General features: G+C 36.7%; 1 pseudogene; it reads right to left on the bottom strand.

Moving 5' to 3' along the window:
• Nucleotides 1–21,430: 21,430 nt before the first annotated feature.
• Nucleotides 21,431–22,562, bottom strand: LOC141496542 (phosphoglycerate kinase 1-like; annotated as a pseudogene).
• Nucleotides 22,563–22,721: the final 159 nt, after the last annotated feature.

Raw genomic sequence — 22,721 nt, 5'->3', positions numbered from 1 at the left:
CATCCAGATATATTTATGGTTACACTAGAATCACAGGGACTTTGGGTTCTCTACTAGGCTAGCCACCAGAGGACTCAAAGCCTGGGTTTATTCTGTGCTCAGTGAATTAATCAGACCAATGAAAACATCAGTTGGAAGTTATTGGCCTTTATGTAGACCAAACCATTGGGCAAAACTGGTCAGAGAATAACAGGGTTGAAGGAGACCTAAGGAGTAATTTGGTACAACTTTGGATTTGAATTTTTTTTTTTTTTAGGTTTTTGCAAGGCAAATGGGGTTAAGTGGCTTGCCCAAGGTCACACAGCTAGGTAATTATTAAGTGTCTGAGACTGGGTTTGAACTCAGGTACTCCTGACTCCAGGGCCGGTGCTCTATCCACTGCACCACCTAGCTGCCTCTTGGATTTGAATATCAATGTCTCTTTTAAATTTTGGAGAAATTGGTTTCCACTCACCACTTAGACACCTAAAGTAATGGGGAATTCATTACCTTCCAAGGCAAGTTCATTCTTCTATTGGTTTGTTAGGAAACTTTTTTGTTTTTCAATATCAAACCATAATCTGACTCTTTGCAACTTCAGTCCATTTCACAATAGGTTGTCTACCCTCATCACGTACTTGGTATATACAGACATTTGAGATATGACAATAAAGTAATGCAAGGATTCCATGAGTTACCCTGGCAGATTTCCCTTTAATGCATACATCTAAGACTGTTATTTTGAATTGTTGCTTGGAATGGGCTTCCTGTCTTCAATTATCATAGAATAAGATGCCTGTTGTCATTAAAGAGGAAGACCTTTCTAATTAAATAAGATAAATTCAACTAAGAAGTGTATATTGACTTGACCAAGCAATCAGATAGTTGATAGGTTCAAGGCACTCTGCTCAGAATCACTAAAATTTTCCCACAGTGAAAGGCAAAAGTAGTCACAACTCTCAAAGATGTCTTATTCTAATGGGAGAGATAACATGGGAATAATTAAATATATTCAAGATACATATGGAATAGAGGGAAAGTAATGACAGCGGGAAGACCCTCTGGGGAGACCAAGAAGGGCTTCCTGTAGATGGGATTTGAGGGACTATAAAGACTCAGTGTACTTTTTATCACTTAAAATATTCAAGAAGATCTGTCAAGGGATTGTGTGCAGAGGTTTCTTGCATTGAATAGGAGATTAAGCAATGTGATCCCTACATTCGTTTCCATTGGTCATATTATACAAATCCATCTTATTTCTTTACAATCTCACCTTGCAAGTGGATGGCGACACACTTGACGGTGTAAACATGGACACAGACTAAATGAAAGGTTCATTTATGTTTAAGTGTTGGTGTGGGTGTCTTTGGTGTGGCACCAAGTGCAAAGTAAAATGTGTGAGAGGCATGTTTTTTGAATGGGGGAAAGGGAGAAATTACCACCTTGTTTTTAATTAGCTGGCAACCTTCCAAAGTTGACTCAATTCATTTTGAAATGATTAAAACCTGAAAGCTCCCTTTCATTTTGGGTGTAAATGAAGCAAACACACACAGTTAAAATCAGCTTTCCCGACTCTTGGGGTGACAGCTTTGAAAGAAAAGTGTTTGTGGCGGTGGAAGAAGAAAAAGGATAATTTCAAGTCCCTAATTAAGGAAGGACCCTACTGACTAAAAGTAAATTGTATAACAAACAAACCTGTGCTTGGCTCAAGAATCTATAAAATTCCATCTATAAATTTCCACCTTTAACTAAACAGCTACAGTAAATGGTAAGCTTATCCAGAATTGGTTTTATAATGGAAAATTTGACAGATTTGAAACAGCCATGACTGGGCCAGTCTGCTTTTTCCATTTGTCAGATTTGTGTTTTTAATGGCCAAGACATAAGTATTTTGCAAAGCAAGTGTGAAAAGCTTTGAGTTCGATGGAACATGAAAGGCATCTGTACTAGAGGACAGTTCTATATGATGTGGCATTAAATGATCGTCCAAAAGGAGACCAGGTATCTTTGAACAGTTGCTCAAGTGATTATTGTAGTAATGAACCAGTCAGGATCCAAAATGATTCATTTAGGTTTAGAGAAAGTATGAATAACTGAATGATTCAATTGTTTCTGTCCTTTAGATATGGTTACACTCAAGCAACAGGCATTTATTTCTTTATTTTTGGTTTCTTTCTTTTAAAAACATTTATTTATTTAGTTTTTCAACATTCATCCATCCATTTGCAAATTCATAGGTTACATATATTTCTACCACCTTCCCTTCCCACCCCCTTCACTTTTTTGGTAAAAGTTGTACATATACATTTGTGTTTCACATATTTACATATTAGTCTTTTTGTATGAGAGGAATTAGGACTAAGGGCAAACAAAGAAAATCATGAGATAGGAAGGAAAAACATAGGAGTTTTAAAAAAGTAAACATTGTATAAATTCATATTCCAGGGTTTGTTTTTTTTTCCCTCTGTATGGGCAGGGGTGTCCTTGATCTCTGAACTTCTGAGAGGACTTGCATCCATCAAAGCTGATCAACTTGCAATGCTGTTAATGTGTTCAAAAGTCTGCTCACTCATGATTTCTTACAAAACAGAACACCATAACATTCATATACTGTAATTTGTTTGACCATTCCTCAATTGATAGGCATCCTCTCAATTTCCAGTTCTTTGCTACTTCAAAAAGGGCTACTATAAATATCCTTGAACATGTGAGACTTTCCTCATTTTCTATAATTTCTTTTGAATATAGGGTTAGTATTGGTATTGCTGGGTCAAAGGGTATTATCAGTTTCATTGCTCTTTGGGCATAGTTTTAGGTTGCTCTCTAGAATGGTTGGATTAGTTTACAACTCCATCAGTGGTGGATTTTCCCACACCAATTCTCTAATAATGATTTGGAATTTTTTTTCATATAACTATATACAGTTTTAATTTCTTCATCTGAAAACTTTGACCATTTATCAATCGTGGAATGACTTGAACAAGGATTTATTAAGTGCTTGCTGTATCCCAGACACTGCACTAGGCCCTGGGGATACAAAAGCAATAAATGGAACCATCCCTACTTGAAAACTGTTTGCATTCTAATGGAGGAGACAAGGATGAATCTAAGTTTGTACAGAACAAATATGAAGAAAGAAATTTAATATAGGATAGTTTGAGAGGGAGGGTATTAGCAAATTGAGAAGCTTTTAACTGCATGTCTTTTCTTTTGGTGGGGTGGGCAGACATAAGATTATCTCTAGCTGTTAGAATTCCTGGTGAGGAAATTTCTTCCAACAGTGCAGATAGGTAACACCTCTATAACTTTCCATCTTAAAAAAAAAAATTTCTGGGAGCACTGAGGAATTAAATGACTTTTCCATGTTTTTTTCAACCATTAGATGCCAGTGCCAGAGCTTGAACTCAGATTTTCCTAACTTCAAAATTGGCCCTTAATTCATCATCTCATGCTATGGATCAATGTGAGGAATAACAAATTAGATACCTGAAATTTATTAAGTATTAAAGCTTAAAAGTGCACTAAGACTTTTGGGAAATGGTTTAAATGCCACTTGTTATTATCCTGACAATAACCCTGAGGTAGGTTTTACAGATACTATTATCATCATTTTAGAGGTACAGAAATTGAGCCTCAAAAAAGGTTAAATGGCTTGTTTGTGATCATTAAACTAAGTATTCGTAGTAGTCTCTTCAAAGAGACTCCAGAGAACTAGCTAACAGCATTGATAATTCATCTTGCACATTTTTATGGTTGTTAGAACAGAACAAACAAGGTGAAATGAGAATCCTTAAAAAAAATCTTATCTGTCTTGATTCTAGCTTCCTAATCTATATTTGTTTGGTGTTTTTTTTGAAAAGGGAATTTCTTTTTTGCTTAAATGGAATTTCTAAGTTAATGAAAGGAGAACAAAGTAAAATACGAATCCTTGAAAAATCTCGTCTATCTTGATTCTGGTTTCCTAATCTCTATTTTTTGGTTGTTTTTTTTTGAAAAGGGAATTTCTTTTTTGTTTAAATGGAATTTCTAAGTTAATGAAAATAGGTCTACAAACCAAGAGAACCATATTTCTTGACCTTTCTGGATGCCCTTCAAATTTTAGTAGAGTATCTTGGATGTTTCCTTTGTTCTAATCACTTGCATAAATTAGAAGACTTTTGGGATCAAGAATTGTACTATTTTTTCATCTTGAGATCCCCAAGTATCAGTCTAGCATACTGGGAAGGAAGTAAAGGAGACAATCATTTATTAAGCACCAAGTTTTTGTCATGCATTGTGTTAATATCATTCCATTTGATATTTTATGGTAAAATACTTGCTAGTACACAGAAAGCATTTAATAATTACATATGTAATTGAGTTGGGTATACCACTGAATTGGTAAAAGTACCAACAAATAGAAGTTTCCACTGAAAACCCACTGCAAAGAAATACAACATTCACATGGACCTGTCTCTGATTTAGCAAAAAAAATTCCTACTTCATATAATAAAAATAAATGACACAATTATAAATAAAATACAAATAAGACATTATGAATATTATTTTGTTAAAATTCATATTACTCTTTTTAATTTTTAGCAAATGAAATAAATTGGAGATTCTAGTTTTAACCAAGATTTTTATTTCTCATTTTGCTTATATGAACTCTCTATTAATGGTCATTTAGTTTAGCAGGAAAAAATAGCCACTTTAAAATATCCTCTTCAAAGACACTCCAAAGAACTTTTGTTAGCATTGATAATTCATCCTGTACTTTTATATGATTTTCTGTATAGAAGAGAACAAGGTACAATGGACCTCCTTGAGCATTTTGATTAATAAATAAGAAATCCAGATAAAATAAAGGTAATCCCAGTTAGTCTGATGTCTGGCATCATGTAGCTTTAAGGTTCATGCTATTGAGATCTTTTCCCAACAAGAGGACTGTTTGGGTGCTGAACAGCTGTTTTTTACTAAGTTCCACTGCCCAGTCAAGCCCATGATTATTCATTATTTACTATCTATGGAGATACAAGCATATCTAGGAGCAGTGACTAAGGAAGTGGTTCTAGGAAGTTGCAGGTATTTTGAGTGGAGATACTGGGCAGTAATGCCTTATCCTTTAGTAAGGGTAGTGTTGAATTAATTATTGTTTCCTGAGCTAGAGGCAAAAAGTGGGTGGAGAAGGTAGGGGGTGGAAAAGGCAGACAAGAGAGATAACAAGATTCTGAGTAAGCCCAGATATGTGGTTGGATGGTTTAATGGGATAAAGTTTGGTTTATGACAAGCTGAGACCACTTTCTACTTTCCAGTTTAGTAAAGCTCTTCCTCAAGGTCAATCTTAAAGTTTGAATTAATGGATTAATTCCCTGGGGGCTGGGCTGGGTAGGGGAACATCTCTGAAGAGTTGGGTCTGCTCCAAGTGGGAAGGAATTAGTGGCAGGGAAATCTCTAGAAGCGATTTTTTTTAAAAGATCTATTTATTTCCTTGTATTGTAATTATCTTTTAAAACATACTACTTTCAAAGAGCTTTGCTTTATATATTGACGGGGACAAAGATCATGATCATTGTAAACTGGATAGTCAGGGAAACCTTCTCAAAGGAGGTGGATAGGATTAAGAAAGGCAAAGAATAGGGAGAGAGGACGCTTCAGTTCAGAAGAATGAGATGTACAAAAATATAGTCCAGATTCAGTTGTCCAACAAGTCTGGCTAGAGAGAGTTCCCATAGAGAAGTAGTGGGGAACATGTTTACAAAGTTTGGGGCTGGATCACAAAGGACCTCAAATGCAAGGAGTTTATACACTTACTGACTGTGTGACCCTGGGCAAATCACTTGGCATTGTTTACCTCAGTTTCCTCAACTGTATAAATGAACTGGAGAAGAAAATGGCAAACTACTCCAGTATCTGTGAAGAAAACTCCAAATAGGGTCACAAAGAGTCATACATGACTGAAACAAGTGCACAGCAACAACAATTTTATCCCATAGCTAGCTGGTAATCTTTGAATATTTTTAAATAGAAAAATGATATTATCAAAATGGTATTTTGGGAAACTACTAAATTGTAGGGGTAATCCTCAGGATGGTTGAAGTAGGATAGGAAAAGATAGAAAGCAGGGATATCAGTTAAAAGATTAGCATAATAGTCTAGGAAGGAGCTGATAAAGTTCTAAGGATAGGTCATAAGAAAACTTCATATGGACACAATAGAAAATAGTAAAAGATAGAATATTATTAAGTGAGACATGGTGTGATTACAGAAATCCAGGGAACCTAGAAGTCAATATGAGTTAGAGTAAACTAGAAAAGCTTCTTGGAGCAGGGGAGAATTGAAGCATGAGCTGCATTTTCAGAAGGAAGGGCCCTAGGATCAACAAAAGAGGTTAGCTTGCTGGCCTGTTTCCCCTTTCTTTGAGCACCCAGTATTCCCATACTGTCCTGTCTCTTGTCACAGAGGAAAGATCTCATTTGAAATTGTGTTTTTCTTGTTTTCCTTTAGAAGAGAATTATTTTAAAAGAGAGTGAGGAAAGCTTAATCTCAATGAATGGCTCTCTCTATTAGAGGAAGTCCTGGTCTGGCTATCCAAGGCTCCTCAAGGCTCCCAGTGATTATCTTTGCAGCTTTCTCATAAGGCAGGTCACCTACAGGAAGCATTTTGAGTTCATGAGACTGATTGTAGAGGGAGAGTGGATTTAATAATAGTAACAGAGAGGGAATAAGCATTTCTATAGAGCCTCCTATACTAAGTATTTTATAAATATAATCTCATTTGAACCTCTCAACAAGAATGCTATTCTTCATTTTTATAGTTGAGAGAACTTTTAAAATTTATAGTTGGGAAACTGAGGCAAATAAATTAATGACTTACCCAGGGTCACACAGTTATTAAGCATCTGAGGTCACATCTGAACTCAGGTCCTCCTATCCCCTGACCTTCCTAGCTGTCTTAAAGTTTACAAAACGCTTTCCACCCAGTGATTCTGGGAGACCTTACAGGGTTAAGTGTTATTATCCTCATTCTACAAGTGAAGAGGTTGAAGATGAGAGAAATTAAGTCACAAGTCCTTGATTGGCGATCTGTCCCTGACAGGGATATTATTAAGTGTTAGAAACAGGAGTCAAACCCAGATCACTTGGTTTCGGGCCAAAACATTCAAGAGACCCAGAGTAGTATGAAACACCCACATCCTAGGAGAAAAGGGTAACATGGTTCAAAAGAGGAGGAGAGAAAGAACATGGAAATTTCCTTCAGAGTTGGACCTGTGGTTGTTTTCCTCACCAATTTAATTTCTTCTACTATTATTCTGAACTGGCTGCTCTTCATTTCACATTTGGGTGAATCTGCTTCCTAATTAATTTCCATGTTCCTGGGACTCTTAGTTCCAATCTAGCCCATATACTGATGCTAAAATCACCTTCTGACATGACTTTGGTCCTTTGACTTATCCCACTCAAGGACTTGTATTGGTTCCTCTCTAAAGACTTCCAAGAACCTCTTTTACTTCCTTCTATTCTACCTATGCAAACTTACCCCTGGGCCCTTCCCAAAGCAGATCTTTTAATATATTCCAGACAGTCCTTTGCTTTTTCCTCCATATAAAACCAAGCTTGTTCCTGAGTCTACGTCTTAGCTTAGATCATGCTATTTGCTTCACCAAGGAACCAGAGTTTACCCTCTGAAATTGTGCCATCTAAGCAGTCCTGGATTTGAAGGTCAACAGATACTTAAAAAAACATTGCCTTAGGTACTTTGCCCAGTCTGAGGTGTTAGCCTGACCCCAGAGCCTCACACCTTCTCTCAGAGGTCTGTTGTGTCTTACACTTTGCAGTGTGGAGGGCAAAGCTGGAAGAACACTGGGTCCAATTTCAGAAAACCTGGCCTGAATCTCATCTCTGGCATTTGCCAATTGTTTAACTTTGGGCAAGTTGGTTTAACCACTGATGCCTGTTTCTTCATCTGTAAAACAGACTGATAATACTTGTGTCAAAGATATAGCTGGTATTGGAATGAGGAAAATCTGGCTTCAAATCTTGCCCCTGTCACATTCTGACTGTGTGACCTTGCCCTGGCAAGTCACTTCAACTCTTAGTCTCCAGGCAACTATGTTTAAATTGTGGAGAAGATGCTGAGAAGTTCCTAATGGTGAACCCCCTTAACCAAAGCAATCTTAAGTCTGGTTAAAAATAAAATAAAACAAAACAAAATAAAAAAACAAACATCACTATCACTACTACCACCACCATCAACTCCTTATCTCAAAGGATTTTCTTTTTCTTTTCTTTTATTTGAGGCAATTTGGGTTAAGTAACTTGCCTAGGTTCACACTCTAAAGCTGGTTTTGACCTCAAGTCTTCCTAATTCCAGGTCTAGTGCTCTGTCCATTGTGTCACCCAGCTGTCTCTCAAAGGGTTCTCTTGAAGACTGCAATTTGTAAATCTTCCTACTCTTTCTGCAGGTTTTAATTCTGAATTAAAATCTCTTCTAGGGCAAATATTACTACTTTTTCTATGCATTCCTGTGTTGTTCAGTCATGTCTGACTCTTCATGACTCCATTTGGGTTTTTCTTGGCAAAGATTTTGGAGTGATTTGCCATTTCTTTCTTTGGTTCATTTTACAGATGAGGAAATTGAGGCAAAGAGGGTGAAATGACTTGCCCAGGGTCACATTCCTAAGTGTGAATTTAGACAAACTCAGAGAGATGTCTTTCTGACTCCAAGCCCAACCTTCAATTCATTATACCACCTAACTGCCTGTTTTGCATTTTCTCTCTATTAGAATGTGAGTTTCTTGAGAGCAAGGACCTAGTCTTACCTTTCTCTGTTTTCAGTTGTAAAGGTTTCTGCTCTGCTCTCTCTCCCCTGATCCCTCTGTTGCCTAATTCTATAGTTGATGAAGCTGTTGCCCAGGGACAAGTTAAGTCTGTTGTCTAGGGTCATGCAAGTGATAAGTGTCACAAGATGAATTGGAACTCCAATCCTCTGATTCTAGAGGTCTAATGTTATTACCACTCTACCAGGCTGTTCTCTATTATATCTTCCTCTCCAACATCCCAGGGGATTTATTTTTTTTACCTCCAAGGTCTATTCCAAAATGCATTTACTATGAATAGTGGCAAAGAACTTAGTTAAGAATAGTTGTGAACTAAATTTCCCCTGGCTGAACTCAATTGGCAGTTTATAAATCTACCTATTCAATTAACACTCAGAAAGACTGAGTTAGGACCTTGCGGATGAGTCCCCTCCAAAAAAAAAAAAGTTTCCACACACTAGGTTTTGGCAATTGCTGATTTTGAAAAGCATCATGTACCCAGGTCTCAAGGTCATGCAAATATCCATATAATGGCCTCTTTAAATTATATAATAGACCTTAAAAAATAGAACCATAGAATATTAGAGTTGGAAGACAATGCAAGAGATCATTTAACTAAAGCCCACTCATTTTACAGATGACTCACATTTCTATAGTGCTTTGAGAAAGCTCAGAATAAAACAAAGACCTTTCCTCATAATAATACCATAAAGTAGATAGTCCAAGACTATTATTCCCACTTAACAATCTTTCCTCTCTTCTCCCCCCTCAAATTCTAGCTTCACAGAGTCTTGCATCTATCTCCTCTTCATTTACATGGACTTTCTCCTAATCCAATTCTTCATCAGTAGTCTCCTGATGGCAATAATCTTCTAATTATTCCTCCAATTCCAGTCTCTCTCCCTTCTCTAAATCACCCTCCAAAGATAATTTCCCTAAAACTCAGATCTGCCTATGCCACTTATTTTCTCCCCCTCCCCAGTCCCTCAAGAAGCTTTCAATGGCTCACTATTGACTCTAGGGGAGAGATAGGAAAGCACTCAGCTTGTCACTTAAAACTCGTCCCTGTCTGGCTCCAGCTCACCTGTGCTATCTGGTTTCAGATTATTTCTTTTCATTTGCTGCAGATTCCAGTCAACCATGTTCACTTGCACTGAATTTAGTGAGCTCTATATTCTGTCTTCCATTGTTGTACCTTTATACAGGCCATCTCCCAGTCCTTTTTCTTCATCTTTTTAACTTCTTTCAAGGATCACTTCAGGTGCCCTTTCCTACAGAAAGCTTTTACTTTTCCTATTAGTCCTTCTCCTTCCCTAAATGATACTGTCTTGCACATGTGAGCATTTTGAATATCTCTGTGAATCTATAAACTCTTTGAGAAGAATGAATGATTTTTGTCTTGATTTTCTATTCTCCAGTGTTTAGCAAAGTGTTTCATATTTATATAGTAAATCTTTCATAGCTTCTTGTTGTGAAGAAACTGAGATTGAATGCGAGGAAGTTGGCTAGCAAAAAGTTCCTAGCCAAAGGAAGACTTAGGCTTCTCTGTTCCTAATCCACTGCTTATAAAAACTATACTGCCTCTCTTAAAAATATTGGAAGAGATTTGTAGTTTCTTTTTAATAAAAATCTGAGAATTCTGGAAGATTTTGGAATTGAAAAAGTAAAACGATGCAATTTAGTTTCTTTGTGATTTCTTTTAAAAAATTAAGTAACAAAGACGTTGGAATTTTAAAAGTAATATAATTATAATTTAATTTTCTTTTAATTTAATTCATTTGCAATTTTAAAGGATATATTTTTTGATAAGGGAATAGAAAACTCCCTTTAAGACTTAGAAGTACAGGAAATAAATAGTAAATCTCTATGAGGAGGACACTTTGAAATTTAGTGCCCTTGCACCACGGGGATGATGCACTCATCTTTTCAACCAGGGTGACAGAAAGTGTTTAAATTGGGTATGTCTGGTAAACAAATAAACTTGTGGTTAGCCACTAAATTAATATTAACTTCTGACAGTTAAATTTTTTCATATTTATATTATGAATGGTAGCATGTTACAATGGAAGAGACTTGGTCTACTCTTGCAGGACTAAAATCTCTATTTCCAGAACTTCTGTATCTTGGGAAGGACCTTGAAAGCAATCAATCTATACTTAAGCTGGTGTACCTCTTATAAATTTCCAGAAAAGTGGGTTTCCAGTTTCTTGAAGTTCTCAAAGTGAAAGGAAATTCATAATAATAGCTAATTTATATAGCACCTTAAAATTTACATAGTACTTTACAGATGGTAGTTCATTTTATTCTTACAACAACCCTGAAAAGTAGATGGTATTTTATTGTTTGGAATTTTTGAATAAATGAGGAAACTGAGGCAAAGAAAGGTTGTGACTTTCCTAGGGTTACAGAACTAGTAGGTGTCTGAGGTGAGATTTGAACCTAGGTCTTTTTTTTGGGGGGGGGGATTTTGCAAGGGAAATGGGGTTAAGTGGTTTGCCCAAGGTCACACAGCTAGGTAATTATTAAGTGTCTGAGGCCTGATTTGAATTCAGGTACTCCTGACTCCAGGGCGGGTGCACTATCCACTGTACCACCTAGCAGCCCCAAACCTAGGTCTTCTTAATATAGGGATCTGCATAGTTCTAATAGGAATTTTGTTTCCCCTTATATCAAATAGAAAAATTCCTTTCTGCAATTTTCAAATATTGTTAGTACTTAGGGCTAAGGAAAAAGAAAATTTTATTTCCTTTCCTGTGTTACAACCCTTAAAGTAATTAGAGTAAGAGTCTCATGTCCCCATAGACTTCTTTAGGCTAAATTTCCCTAGTTCATTCAAAAGATTCTCCTCAGATGGCAAAGTATTCAGTTTTCTCATTATCCTACTCATCCCCCTCCTGAAGGCTTCCCCAATTGTCATTGTCTTTTCTAAACAGTAGTATTCAGACTGAGACAGGCTCTAGATATGATTTCACCACAGCACTCTCCAGGAGCAGTTCTGTCCCCTCATTCTGGCTATTCTGCTTCCAGTGATGAAATTCATGTGTTGTTTTGGTTTTCAAATACCATCATTGACTCATACTGAGTCTTCTGTCCATCAGCAGACATCCTTTGTCTTTTTCACAGAAGCTTTAGCTGAGTCACACCTTCCCCAACTTTTATTTGTACAATTTTTTGAAAGATTTTATTTGTTTTGAGTTTTACAATTTCCCCCCATTCTTGTCCCCCCCCCAACAGAAGACATTCTGTTAGTCTTTTTTTTTTTAGGTTTTTGCAAGACAAACGGGGTTAAGTGACTTGCCCAAGGCCACACAACTAGGTAATTATTAAATGTCTGAGACTGGATTTGAACCCAGGTACTCCTGACTCCAGGGCCAGTGCTTTATCCACTATGCCACCTAGCCGCCCCCTTATTCTGTTAGTCTTTACATTGTTTGCATGGTATATACATTGATCTCAGTTGAATGTGGTGAGAGAGAAATCCTATCCTTAAGGAAGAAAAATAAAGTATTAGAGATAGCAAAATTACATAACAAGATAACGGGTTTTTTTCCCCTAAATTGAAGGTAATAGTCTTTGGTTTTTGTTCAAACTCCACAATTCTTTGTCTGGATGCAGATGGCATTCTTCATTGCAGATAGTCCAAAATTGTCCCTGGTTGTTGCACTGATGGAATGAGCAAGTCTATCAAGGTTGATCGTCACCCCCATGTTGCTGTTAGGGTGTACAATATTTTTCTGGTTCTGCTTATCTTGCTCAGCATCAGTTCATGTAACTCCTTTCAGGCTTCCCTGAATTCCCATCCCTCCTGGTTTCTAATAGAACAATAGTGTTCTATCACATACATATACCACAGTTTGGTAAGTCATTCCCCAATTGAAGGACATTCACTTAATTTCCAATTCTTTGCCATCACAAACAGGGTTGCTATGAATATTTTTGTACAAGAGATGTGTTTACCCTTTTTCATTATCTCTTCAGGGTATAGACCCAGTAGTGGTATTTGTGCATTTTTTTTAAAACTAAGCACTAAAACTTTATGATTGTCCTTATTAAATTTCTTCCTGTTAGACTGAGTCCATTTTGCAAGCCTGTTGAAATCTTTTTGGATACTGCTTCTGTCATTTAAAATGATAATGGTCCTCCTCAATTTTATGTAAATTCTATCAAATATTTATCAGTCAGGTCTTTGGCTAGACTTGATTTCAAATCTCAACTTGTTCTTTCTTCAAATTTCTTCTTACTCCAGTCCATTTTCCATTCAGCTGCCAAAATGATCTTCCTGAAGAGCAGATTTGATCATTTCACCATCCTTCTATTTTGAGAGGCAACTGGGGTTAAGTGACTTGCCCAGGGTCAAATAGCCAGTAAGTGTCTGAGGCCAGATTTCAACTGAGGTCCTTCTGACTCCAGAACTGATGCTCTAACCATTGTACTACCCAGATGCCTAAACCTTAATTCTTAATAAACTTATATCTCTTATTACCTTCAGAATTATAGAATTCTCCATTTGACATTTCAAGTCCTTCATAATGTGACCCCCACTTCTTCCTGTCTTTATTCCTCTCCAAATCCTCTCCAATTCATCAATCCTAGCATTCTCACACATAATACTCCATCTCCTAACTATGTGTTTTCACTCCTGAATTCCCTATTTCCTTCCTGCTCCACATCTCACTTTCTACAGGCCTTTCTTGCCTAACTCTGGTGTTTTCCTTTCCCCTCCACCATTAGTGCTTCTCTTGGAGATTATCCCTTAAAGTGTATTGTGTATATCTTATATGAACATAGATGTTTGCATATTTTCTCACATTAGATTGTAAGCTTCTTGAGGGCAGGGACTTTTTTTTTTGTCTTTTTAGCACTTAGCAGTGTGCCTAAGTCCGTAATAAATGTTGCTTGACTTGACTTGCCTGACATAATTCTCCCATTAGAATGGAAGCACATTGTGAGTGAGGATTGTTTCAATTCTTCTTCTTTTATCTCTAGTATCTAGCAAATGTTTGAAATGTAATAAATAATTGATAAAATGTTTTTCTTGTTTTAAGACCCTAACCTAAAATTTTAAATTTTCTATAATACCAAAAAAAAGAAAGAAGAAATAACAAATTTTGGCAAATGACATGGATTTTGCTATTATGCAACTTGTTGCATCTACCTACAAGCTTTGATCAGAATTTCTCCCCAAGAGGTTGGTAGAACTGTATATCAATTATCTTCTATAAAATCTCAGTTGCCCTTTTCATTTTTCCCATTTTGATCAGTGATGACATTTTCTCATTTCCAGGTTTAAAACTTAGGTCAGATTCCTGCTCTTCAATTATCCCCAATCAACTTCCAAGTCTTGCTTATTTTTCCTTCAGTACCACTGTCACCTGTACCACCTAAGAACTGTTTATACACATGTAACTAAAAGAGTTCAGTTTCTTTTCCTACTCCCATGCCTTCCTTGAGCCCCACCCCACATTGCATAACTCTGCTAGAATTTTCTTCCTGAAGCATAACTTGTATCAATTCCCGTAAGAATTTATTATTACGTATCAGATCAGGTTCAAACTTCTCAGTCTATCAGCCAAGAATGTCTAATGAGTAATCCTGTATCAACTAACCAATTTTACTTCCTATACTCCTCAGGAGGAACACTGCTCTAGCAACCCCTGGCTCCTAACTCACACTTTCCCATGTAATCCATTCCTATTCAATAAAATGAAATTTAATACAGGATTATTGAGCACTCACTGTGTTGTGGAAAAAATGTTAGGTGCTAAGGAGGTTATAAAATAATATTCAAAATAATACAATACAAATGTAACAAAAGAACAGGACACAAAGCATAATTCTAACTAAAGAAGAGGGTTTGAGTGGTTTGGACAGATGCCACAAAATTTAAATACCTATTGTTGTTATTCAATTGTGTCTGACTCTTCATGACCCTATTTGGGATTTTCTTGGCAAAGGTACTGAAGTATTTGCCATTTCCTTCTCCAGTTTATTTTACAGATAAGGAACTGAGGCAAACAGGCCAGAGTGATTTTCTCAGGGTCAAACAGCTAGTAAGTGTCTGAGTTCACATTTGAACTCAGGTCCTTTTGACTCCAGACCTGGTACCCTTACCATTATAGTAGCTGTCCTTTGATCTAATCCTGGTTCTGTTACTGATTAACTATGGGAGTTGCCTTGGTCTCAGTTTCTTCATTTGTAAAATGAAAGATCATAGATTTAGAGTTATAATGGACCCATGAAAGCCATGAGAAAACTGTGGTCTGTAAAGATAAAGTGACTTGCTCAGGGTTACACAGTAAGGTCAGAATTGGATCAGAGCAGATGAGTCTTCCTGATGCTAGTCCCAATGTTTTAGCTACTGTGCCACCTAAATACCAATTAGGTTTAGGAACAATATGTTCCAAGCACTAATTGAGCTTGAAATTTTTATTGGGGGTATGACACCTGTATGAATAATTTAAACTTCTCCATGGGACTGGGGAGCATTTCATGGTAAAAGGATGCGAGAATTTTTGAGGTCCTCAAACTTGATATGAGTTAATAATTCCTTATGGCAGACAAGAAAGCAGATGCCTTATTTTTTTATTTTTTATTTTTATTTAAGGCAATAGGGTTTAGTGATTCACCCAAGGTCACACAGCTAGGCAATTATTAAGTGTCTGAGGTCAGATTTGAACTCAAGTCCTCTGGACACTACGGCTGGTGCTCTATTCACTGCTTAGCTGCCCTGAAAATACCTTATTAAACTTGATGAACTGAGACATGATATCCAAGAGTTGGAAGGTGATAATCCAACTGTACTCTGAACTGGTCACATTGAAACTAGAATATAGCATTCATTTCTGGTCACCATATGTGACAATGACATGGTAGAGAGTAGCATGAGGACAATGAGCATGGAGAAAGAGTAAATAATTTCTCTTGATTTTGTATTTTCTTTTCTTTCTGCTCTCCCCTCTCCAAAAAAACCCCCACAAACTTGTCAAACATTACAGAAAAAAATCAAGAACAAAATTGACTGAAGTCCAAGGTCCTGGTTAGGGATCAGTGGGCCTGAGAGGGTGGAACATATGAGTTGTTGTTCCATCATGTCCAACTCTCCACGACCTTATTTGGGATTTTCTTGGTAAAGACATTAGAGTTGTTTGTCATTTCTTTCTCTAGCTCATTTTAAAGAAGAAGAAATAGAGGCAAACAGGACTAAATGACTTGGACAAAGTCACTGAGCTAATAAGTATCTGAGATTGAATTTGAACTGATGCAGATGAATCTTCCTAGACTCTATCCTGTGTGCCATCTAACTGCCCAAAGCATTTGAATATCACCAAGAGATCATAAATCTTTGGCATGTGAGAACTTTAGACGGATCATAAAAGTAACAGTCCACTCTAGTCTCATTTAGAAACTGGAAGCACAATGGTAAATCAAAACAGGCAACTCATTCTTCAGCTCCATTGAACAAAAAATGCACAGGTTGGCATAATCACAAGATTGAAACAAAGATTGAAATCAAAATGGTTCAGACTTTGCCTTCATAGAGTTTACTTCTCTCATTTGTATTTATTAATTTTCTTTCTGGAAAATCATTTTATAACAAGCTCATATATCATTTCAATCATATCTAGATACCTAAACATGGTTCAGTACCACCTCACTTAATTGGTACTTACTTAGCTATCACCTTCAGCTATCTAGAATACAACTGAAGACCTGGGGAGGGGGAACCAATTGTCATTAAGTAGATAAAATGGGTGCTCCAAAGACCATACATTCTGACTTTTTCTTTTAATATAAAAGAGCCCATCTGGCTCTCACTCAGATTCCATTCATTTTTATTTTAGACACAATTCAATTTGAGAAACAGAAGTCTGTTGCCATTTAGTGTAGAATCAATCAACTCTTGCCACTTCAATAGACCTGAAGGTCAGTTAGATTATAGGATATAATTATATCCTATTAGGTCATGCCACATTAGGAATGGTTAAAGGAACTTTAACAGAGAAGAAGAGAAGACTTAAGGGGGGAGGGATATGATTGTTGTTTTTAACTTTGAATGACTCTGTCAGAAGGAAGAGGACATTAGGAGCTTTGTGTAGGAAATTGCAGAGAGAGACAGATTTATGCTCAATCATGTAAGGAAAAGTTTTTTAACAACTGCAACTATCCCAGAGTATACTCAATACCATTTTTCAGATGAGAAAAAATAGTCAGATAGAGGTTAAATGACTTGCCCAGAGTCCTACAGCTAGTAAATTTGAACTCAGGAAGAGTTCAAACATACTTACTTACTTCCTGACTCCAGGTCCAGTGCTCTGTTTACTATTCCATCTATCTGCCTTGGGAAGTAGTAACTCAGCAGAGAACTACCAGCAAAAACGGAGTGACCACTTACCAAGTATGTTTTACAATGGAATTATTTTTTTTGGAAGGTATCCATTGAAATAGACAATTCTTAAAGACTTTTTCAATTCTGGACCCAAAATTTGGGAAGAGTAAATGATAAATTTTTCACCTATGTAATTTATGTTTTGAGGAGGTCATTTAATGTCTCTGTGTCTTAGTGTCCCCTATATAAAAGGACAAGGTTGGATCAGATGTCCTCTATAATCCCTTCCATCTCTCGTTATGTTATGCAGTGGTTGTATGGATCCAAAGTCGTCATCCAAATGAAATACCTTGTGCTATGTAAAGTAGGCTATGATGATGTAATAGTGGTCATCATTATCATCTAACCTTGCTTCTCCCACTAAATGACAGACTTCTCTGGAGGAAGAACTCTGTCTTTTGCTTCTTTGTTTCTCTCTTACTATCCATCATGGAGCATAGTGAAAAAAAAATCATGAACTCTGGTGACCAACCCTACACCCCGATTCTTCCTAATTGTGTGACTATGGGTTAGCCACTTAATCTTCCTATGCCTCAGTTTCTTTACCTGTCTAATCCCAGCTACAAAGCCCATTGATATCTTTGTTACAACTGTAAAGTGAGAGGTTTGTCCTAAAATATCTCTGAAGTCCAACTCAGTTCTGCTTCTACAAACTTTTACAAATTGGCTTGATTGTTATTTTGATCTCCAAAAGACAAGAAAACATTTTTTGGCTCTTTCTCAAGGAAGATGCAATAGTTTACCTGGAAATAATACTTATAGTTTCCAATGACCTATTTATTGTCCTAAATAATATATTTTCTACTTTCTGGATATTCGACTCAGACCCCACAGAGCTTTCTTTCCCAGGTAGTTTCTGTATCTCCAGTCATATTAATATGGCAAAGCTTATTTCTAGAGCTACTTCAGGTGCTCTGAAGCAGAGATGTTCATTGACCCCAGGTCCAATTGGGTAGCAATGGCCCCATGGGTTGTTTTTGAGAATGTTTGCTCAGGTAGGTGTGCTGTACTATGATGAAATAGTTAGAATAGTTGGCAGACCATTTATGGCTTGGCAGAAGCCATAGGTAAATTCAAGGAACACAATTGCCTAGGTTGTTTTTGCAACAGAGCAACAAATGGGAATTTCTACTGGGAAAACAAAAGGAGGCAGGGGAGACCATCTTAAGTAATGTGGAATTCGGAATGATCTCAGATTTTTCTTTTCTTTTCAACTCCCAAAGAACTAGTAAGCATTACAGAAAAAAAATGACTAAATGCCAAGGTCTTGGTTAGGGATCAGTGAACCTGAGAGAATGGAATATTTGGGTTAGTTTTGAATGATCATCAAGAGATCACTCATTTATCTGAATCTTTGGCACCTAAGAAAGGAGGGAAAGATCATGAAAACAACCCCTAAAGATACTGATTCCATTCCACTTTCCATTCCAGTCCCATTTAGAAAATGGAAGCACAAAGGCAAACAAAGATAGGAAGCATTAAGCAGAGGACATTTTTCAACCTCATTAAGCCAAATATGTATAATTACACCCAAATAATTGTGTGTAAATAGTTGTGCATAATTACACACAAAAAACATAATTACAAGACCTACAAGGAGGAGGAAAGCACAAAGATTAGTGAAAAAAATGACATTGTCCTTGGACCTCAAGAAATTTCTCTCATGTGAACGTGAATTTTCATTCCAAAAAATCATTTATTAATTAAAGTCTATACATCTTTTCAATCACATCTAAACCTAAATATGGTTCAGGAACATTCACTTATCTGTCAGCTTCACTTATCTAGAATACAATGTAAGACCTGGAAAAAGGCAAAAATTATCTCCAAGAAGCTAAAATAAATGCTACAAATGCCACATGTACTTAAGTACATTAAAGTCACCCATTTTTTACATAGGAAAGCTTCCTTGGACTTGGATCAGAAACTATTTATTCTTATTTTAGTAACAATTTCATTTTAGAAACAAAAGAAAAAATTCCATTGTAAACGCAAAAAATCCTAGTAGTCTATTCTTATTTAGCTTAAGGACAAATAATTCTACCCAACTTGATACGCCCTAAGGATATAGTTATATTAATATTTGAATATTCACCATGATGATTTAGCATCAGCAAGAAAAATATATATTTACTCTGTTTAAGAAGGCATGGAGGTATATGATGTAGATTTAAAAGATTTTAGTGAAAAATAGTTTAAAATTTTTTTATCTAAATAAGATTATCTGGAAAAGTAAATTATGTAGAAATTCTTATTCTCTGAAAATGTCAGCTAAAGTAGATGCTGCTATAGTTGTAGGCACTGGAAGAGTGCTACCAAAACCCATAATCTGGTAGTCTTTGGGATGAACATTAGAAAAAAAAGAAATATGGGGACTTGGGCTAGGCATTATGGAAATTCTAATAAAGGGCATATGGAATAATTCCTACCTATAAAAAAATCTTTAAACTAGTTACAATTTCCCTGATTGTCTAAGTTGCAAGGAACTTTATATATTATCTAGTTCAGCACTATTAGTTTAGTGGGGAGGAATCTGATCATCAAAAAGGTCAAGTTATTTGTCCAAGATCAGAAAGCTAGTTTTTCTTTCTTCCTTTCTTCCTTTCTTCCTTTCTTCCTTTCTTCCTTTCTTCCTTTCTTTCTTTCTTTCTTTCTTTCTTTCTTTCTTTCTTTCTTTCTTTCTTTCTTTCTTTCTTTCTTTCTTTCTTTCTTTCTTTCTTCCTTCCTTCCTTCCTTCCTTCCTTCCTTCCTTCCTTCCTTCCTTCCTTCCTTCCTTCCTTCCTTCCTTCCTTCCTTCCTTCCTTTCTTTCTCTCATTAGATTCTGGACTGGAGATAAACAACACAGTCAATGATAACCCCAGTCCAGGCAAACCTAACATTCTCCTATTTTTGGCCATACACTTGAAGTACAAGGAAAAACGACATTTGAATGGGGCAAGGTTTAAAATTCTAAATTCATCTTTAAAAAGGATTGAATTTGACCTGCTTTTAGCCCTGATCTGTATATACGGTTGGTTCATAACAAACATTTATGAAGCACCTACTGTGTTCCACGAATTGTGTTAATTGCTAAGATTTAGAGACTTGATTGTTCCTCTCACATTGTAGATTCACCCCAGAAGGGACATCCCCTGAAGCCCAATCTAGAAACCACAACCTAACACCAAGGTCCATCAAATGGACCAAGGATTTATTTTGGGTGCAGCTCTGAACAGCTCTTCTTTTTGTTTTATTTTTGCAAGCAACCAGAATTCCCTTTGGGAAATCTCAGATTATTACTCAAATTTAACTCATATCTGGGTGGCTACAAAAGTGTGTTAAAGGGTCCCTAGCTCCCATCCAAGTAAACAAAGTAAAAGTGAATGTATATCTGGTACAAGAATAGCTTTTATTTCTCTCCACAGAAAAAAGTCAGAAAGGTCTTAGAATAGTCTCTAGTTTATCAATTTCTTCTCTCCACAAATCTAAGTAATCTTCCAGATTTGTAGCAACACTGTGGTTTGGAATTCCTTCAGAAAGGAAATGAACTTGGGTTTACTGCAGAGGTGATCATCTGGCATTCTGGGGAGTCTGACTTTCACCCTAGAGACATAGAAACTTCTTGCCTTTTGGTTCTTTTTTTTTTTTTGAGCTTGCACTTTGATGAAATGTTTTATTTAACAGGTTCACCCCCCCCACTCAAAAAACCCCAAGCAAACAAAAAAACAACCTGTAGCTTCTTCTTGTTTTCATACTAAATATGAGGTAATTGCACAAACAGCTGCTGATGACAAAGCTGACAAAACAATTTCAAGAGAATATGGCTAATGGTAGCTTTAGCTATTTTTCTTTCTAAAGTTAAAAAAAAAGGTAAAAATAAAGATAAAAATGGATAAAAATTTTAAAAAGGTAAGATGATAAAGGCAAAAATAAAAAAATAAGCATGCATATAGATAATATCCATTACATATGCATACACCCATACATGCATATATATGAATATATATGCATATGTGCATATATATATATATGTATTCTACACATCACAAGGATGGTTTTAATACTAAATAACTTCAAGTAAACTCTGACAACAGGCATACCCAGGAAATACAAAGTGGAGTTGAGTTACTTCTGGGGTTCTTATTGCTCCATCTTCTGCTGACTGTTTGAGTCTTGAAGGGGAAATTTGCTTATTGCCAAAGAAAGATACAGGATGCCTTTGCAATGTCACATTAGAGGTTGTACACAGAAGCCAGCAGGCAGAAAGTGGCATTCATTAGACATCACTCAGGGCAGCCACCCAGGGAGGACTTTGCCCTCCAGCAGCTCTAGACTGGCACCACCTCCAATACTCACTTAGCTGACTTTGTTCTCTGTGTTCCATTTGGCACAGCAAGTGGCAATATCCCCATCACCCATGATAGTGATCCAATCCCTCTTGGTGGCCTTCACCACATTGTTCATTAGTTCTTTTCTTCTCTGAATAAAGCCTCCCTACATAATCTACTTAATCTGCATACTTCTTGCTGTTCTCAGGACCCCAATCCAAACCTAAGCATCCAGCGGGGATGCCATAGGTCATTGTTCTTGGTATTCTCATCAAGTTGGTTCACTGTGATGAAATCAATAGGCAAAGTGATCTTGAAACTATTCTTCTTAGTCTTGATCATCAGATCTTTGACAATCTTGGCCTCCTCTTCATCAAAATAAGAAGTTCTGATCTCTATGATGTTGAATCCCATAAGGAAAGTGAAACCCATCCTACCACCAATTATCATCCCATTGACTTTCTTTACTATATAGTTGATCAACTGTTTTTTACCAACAACTTTAGTTCCACCCAAGATGGCCAGGAAGTGTCACTCTGGGCTCTCCAAAGCCTTGGCAAAATAAGCCTGGGGAAACTGCGTGCCTTCTGGGACAGATACCCTCCCAAGATGGATCTGTGGGCATAGTGAGCAATACTGCTTGGAAGACTTGGAAGACTATCTCAACTTTGATCTTGTTTCCAGAAGCATCTTTGCCTTTTCTTTCTCCTCCTACATGGAAGCAAAGATTCTCTAGCAAAATAATAGAACCAATAGGTAGACTAATATAGGCTTTCTCCATTTTTGGAATCACATAATCCTCCAGCAACAGAATATTTTTGCCCAGCAAGGACTTGAACTCTGCAGCCATAATTTCCAAGAAGTATTTGTTAGGCATGGAGATACAATCAGGTTGACCTAAGTGGCCCACCAGAACAATGGACTTGGCTCCATTATCCAAGCAGTATTTGATGCTTGGAAGAGCATCCTTGATTCTCTGGTTATTTGGTTATCATTTTGTTCTTCAAGAGAATATTAAAATCCACCCTCATGATGACCCCTTTCCCCTTAAGGTCCACCTTATCCAATGTAAGTTTATTGGAAGGAGACATGTAGACAGTGAGATTGCAGGGTGACTGTGGCTGCAGCTGGAGCTCTGGTTGCCTGAGCTAAGGGATGTTCTGCATACTTGGGTCAGTATACCTACTCTATGGTACTACTTCAAGTGCTTGAACACCCCTATGAAAAGAAAAGAACTTGAAATTCATTGC

Source organism: Macrotis lagotis, chromosome 8, assembly GCF_037893015.1.
Source record: "Macrotis lagotis isolate mMagLag1 chromosome 8, bilby.v1.9.chrom.fasta, whole genome shotgun sequence".
Lineage (NCBI taxonomy): Eukaryota > Metazoa > Chordata > Mammalia > Peramelemorphia > Peramelidae > Macrotis > Macrotis lagotis.
Note: the sequence above shows the minus strand (reverse complement) of the source record. Positions and strands in the feature narration are given on the sequence as shown.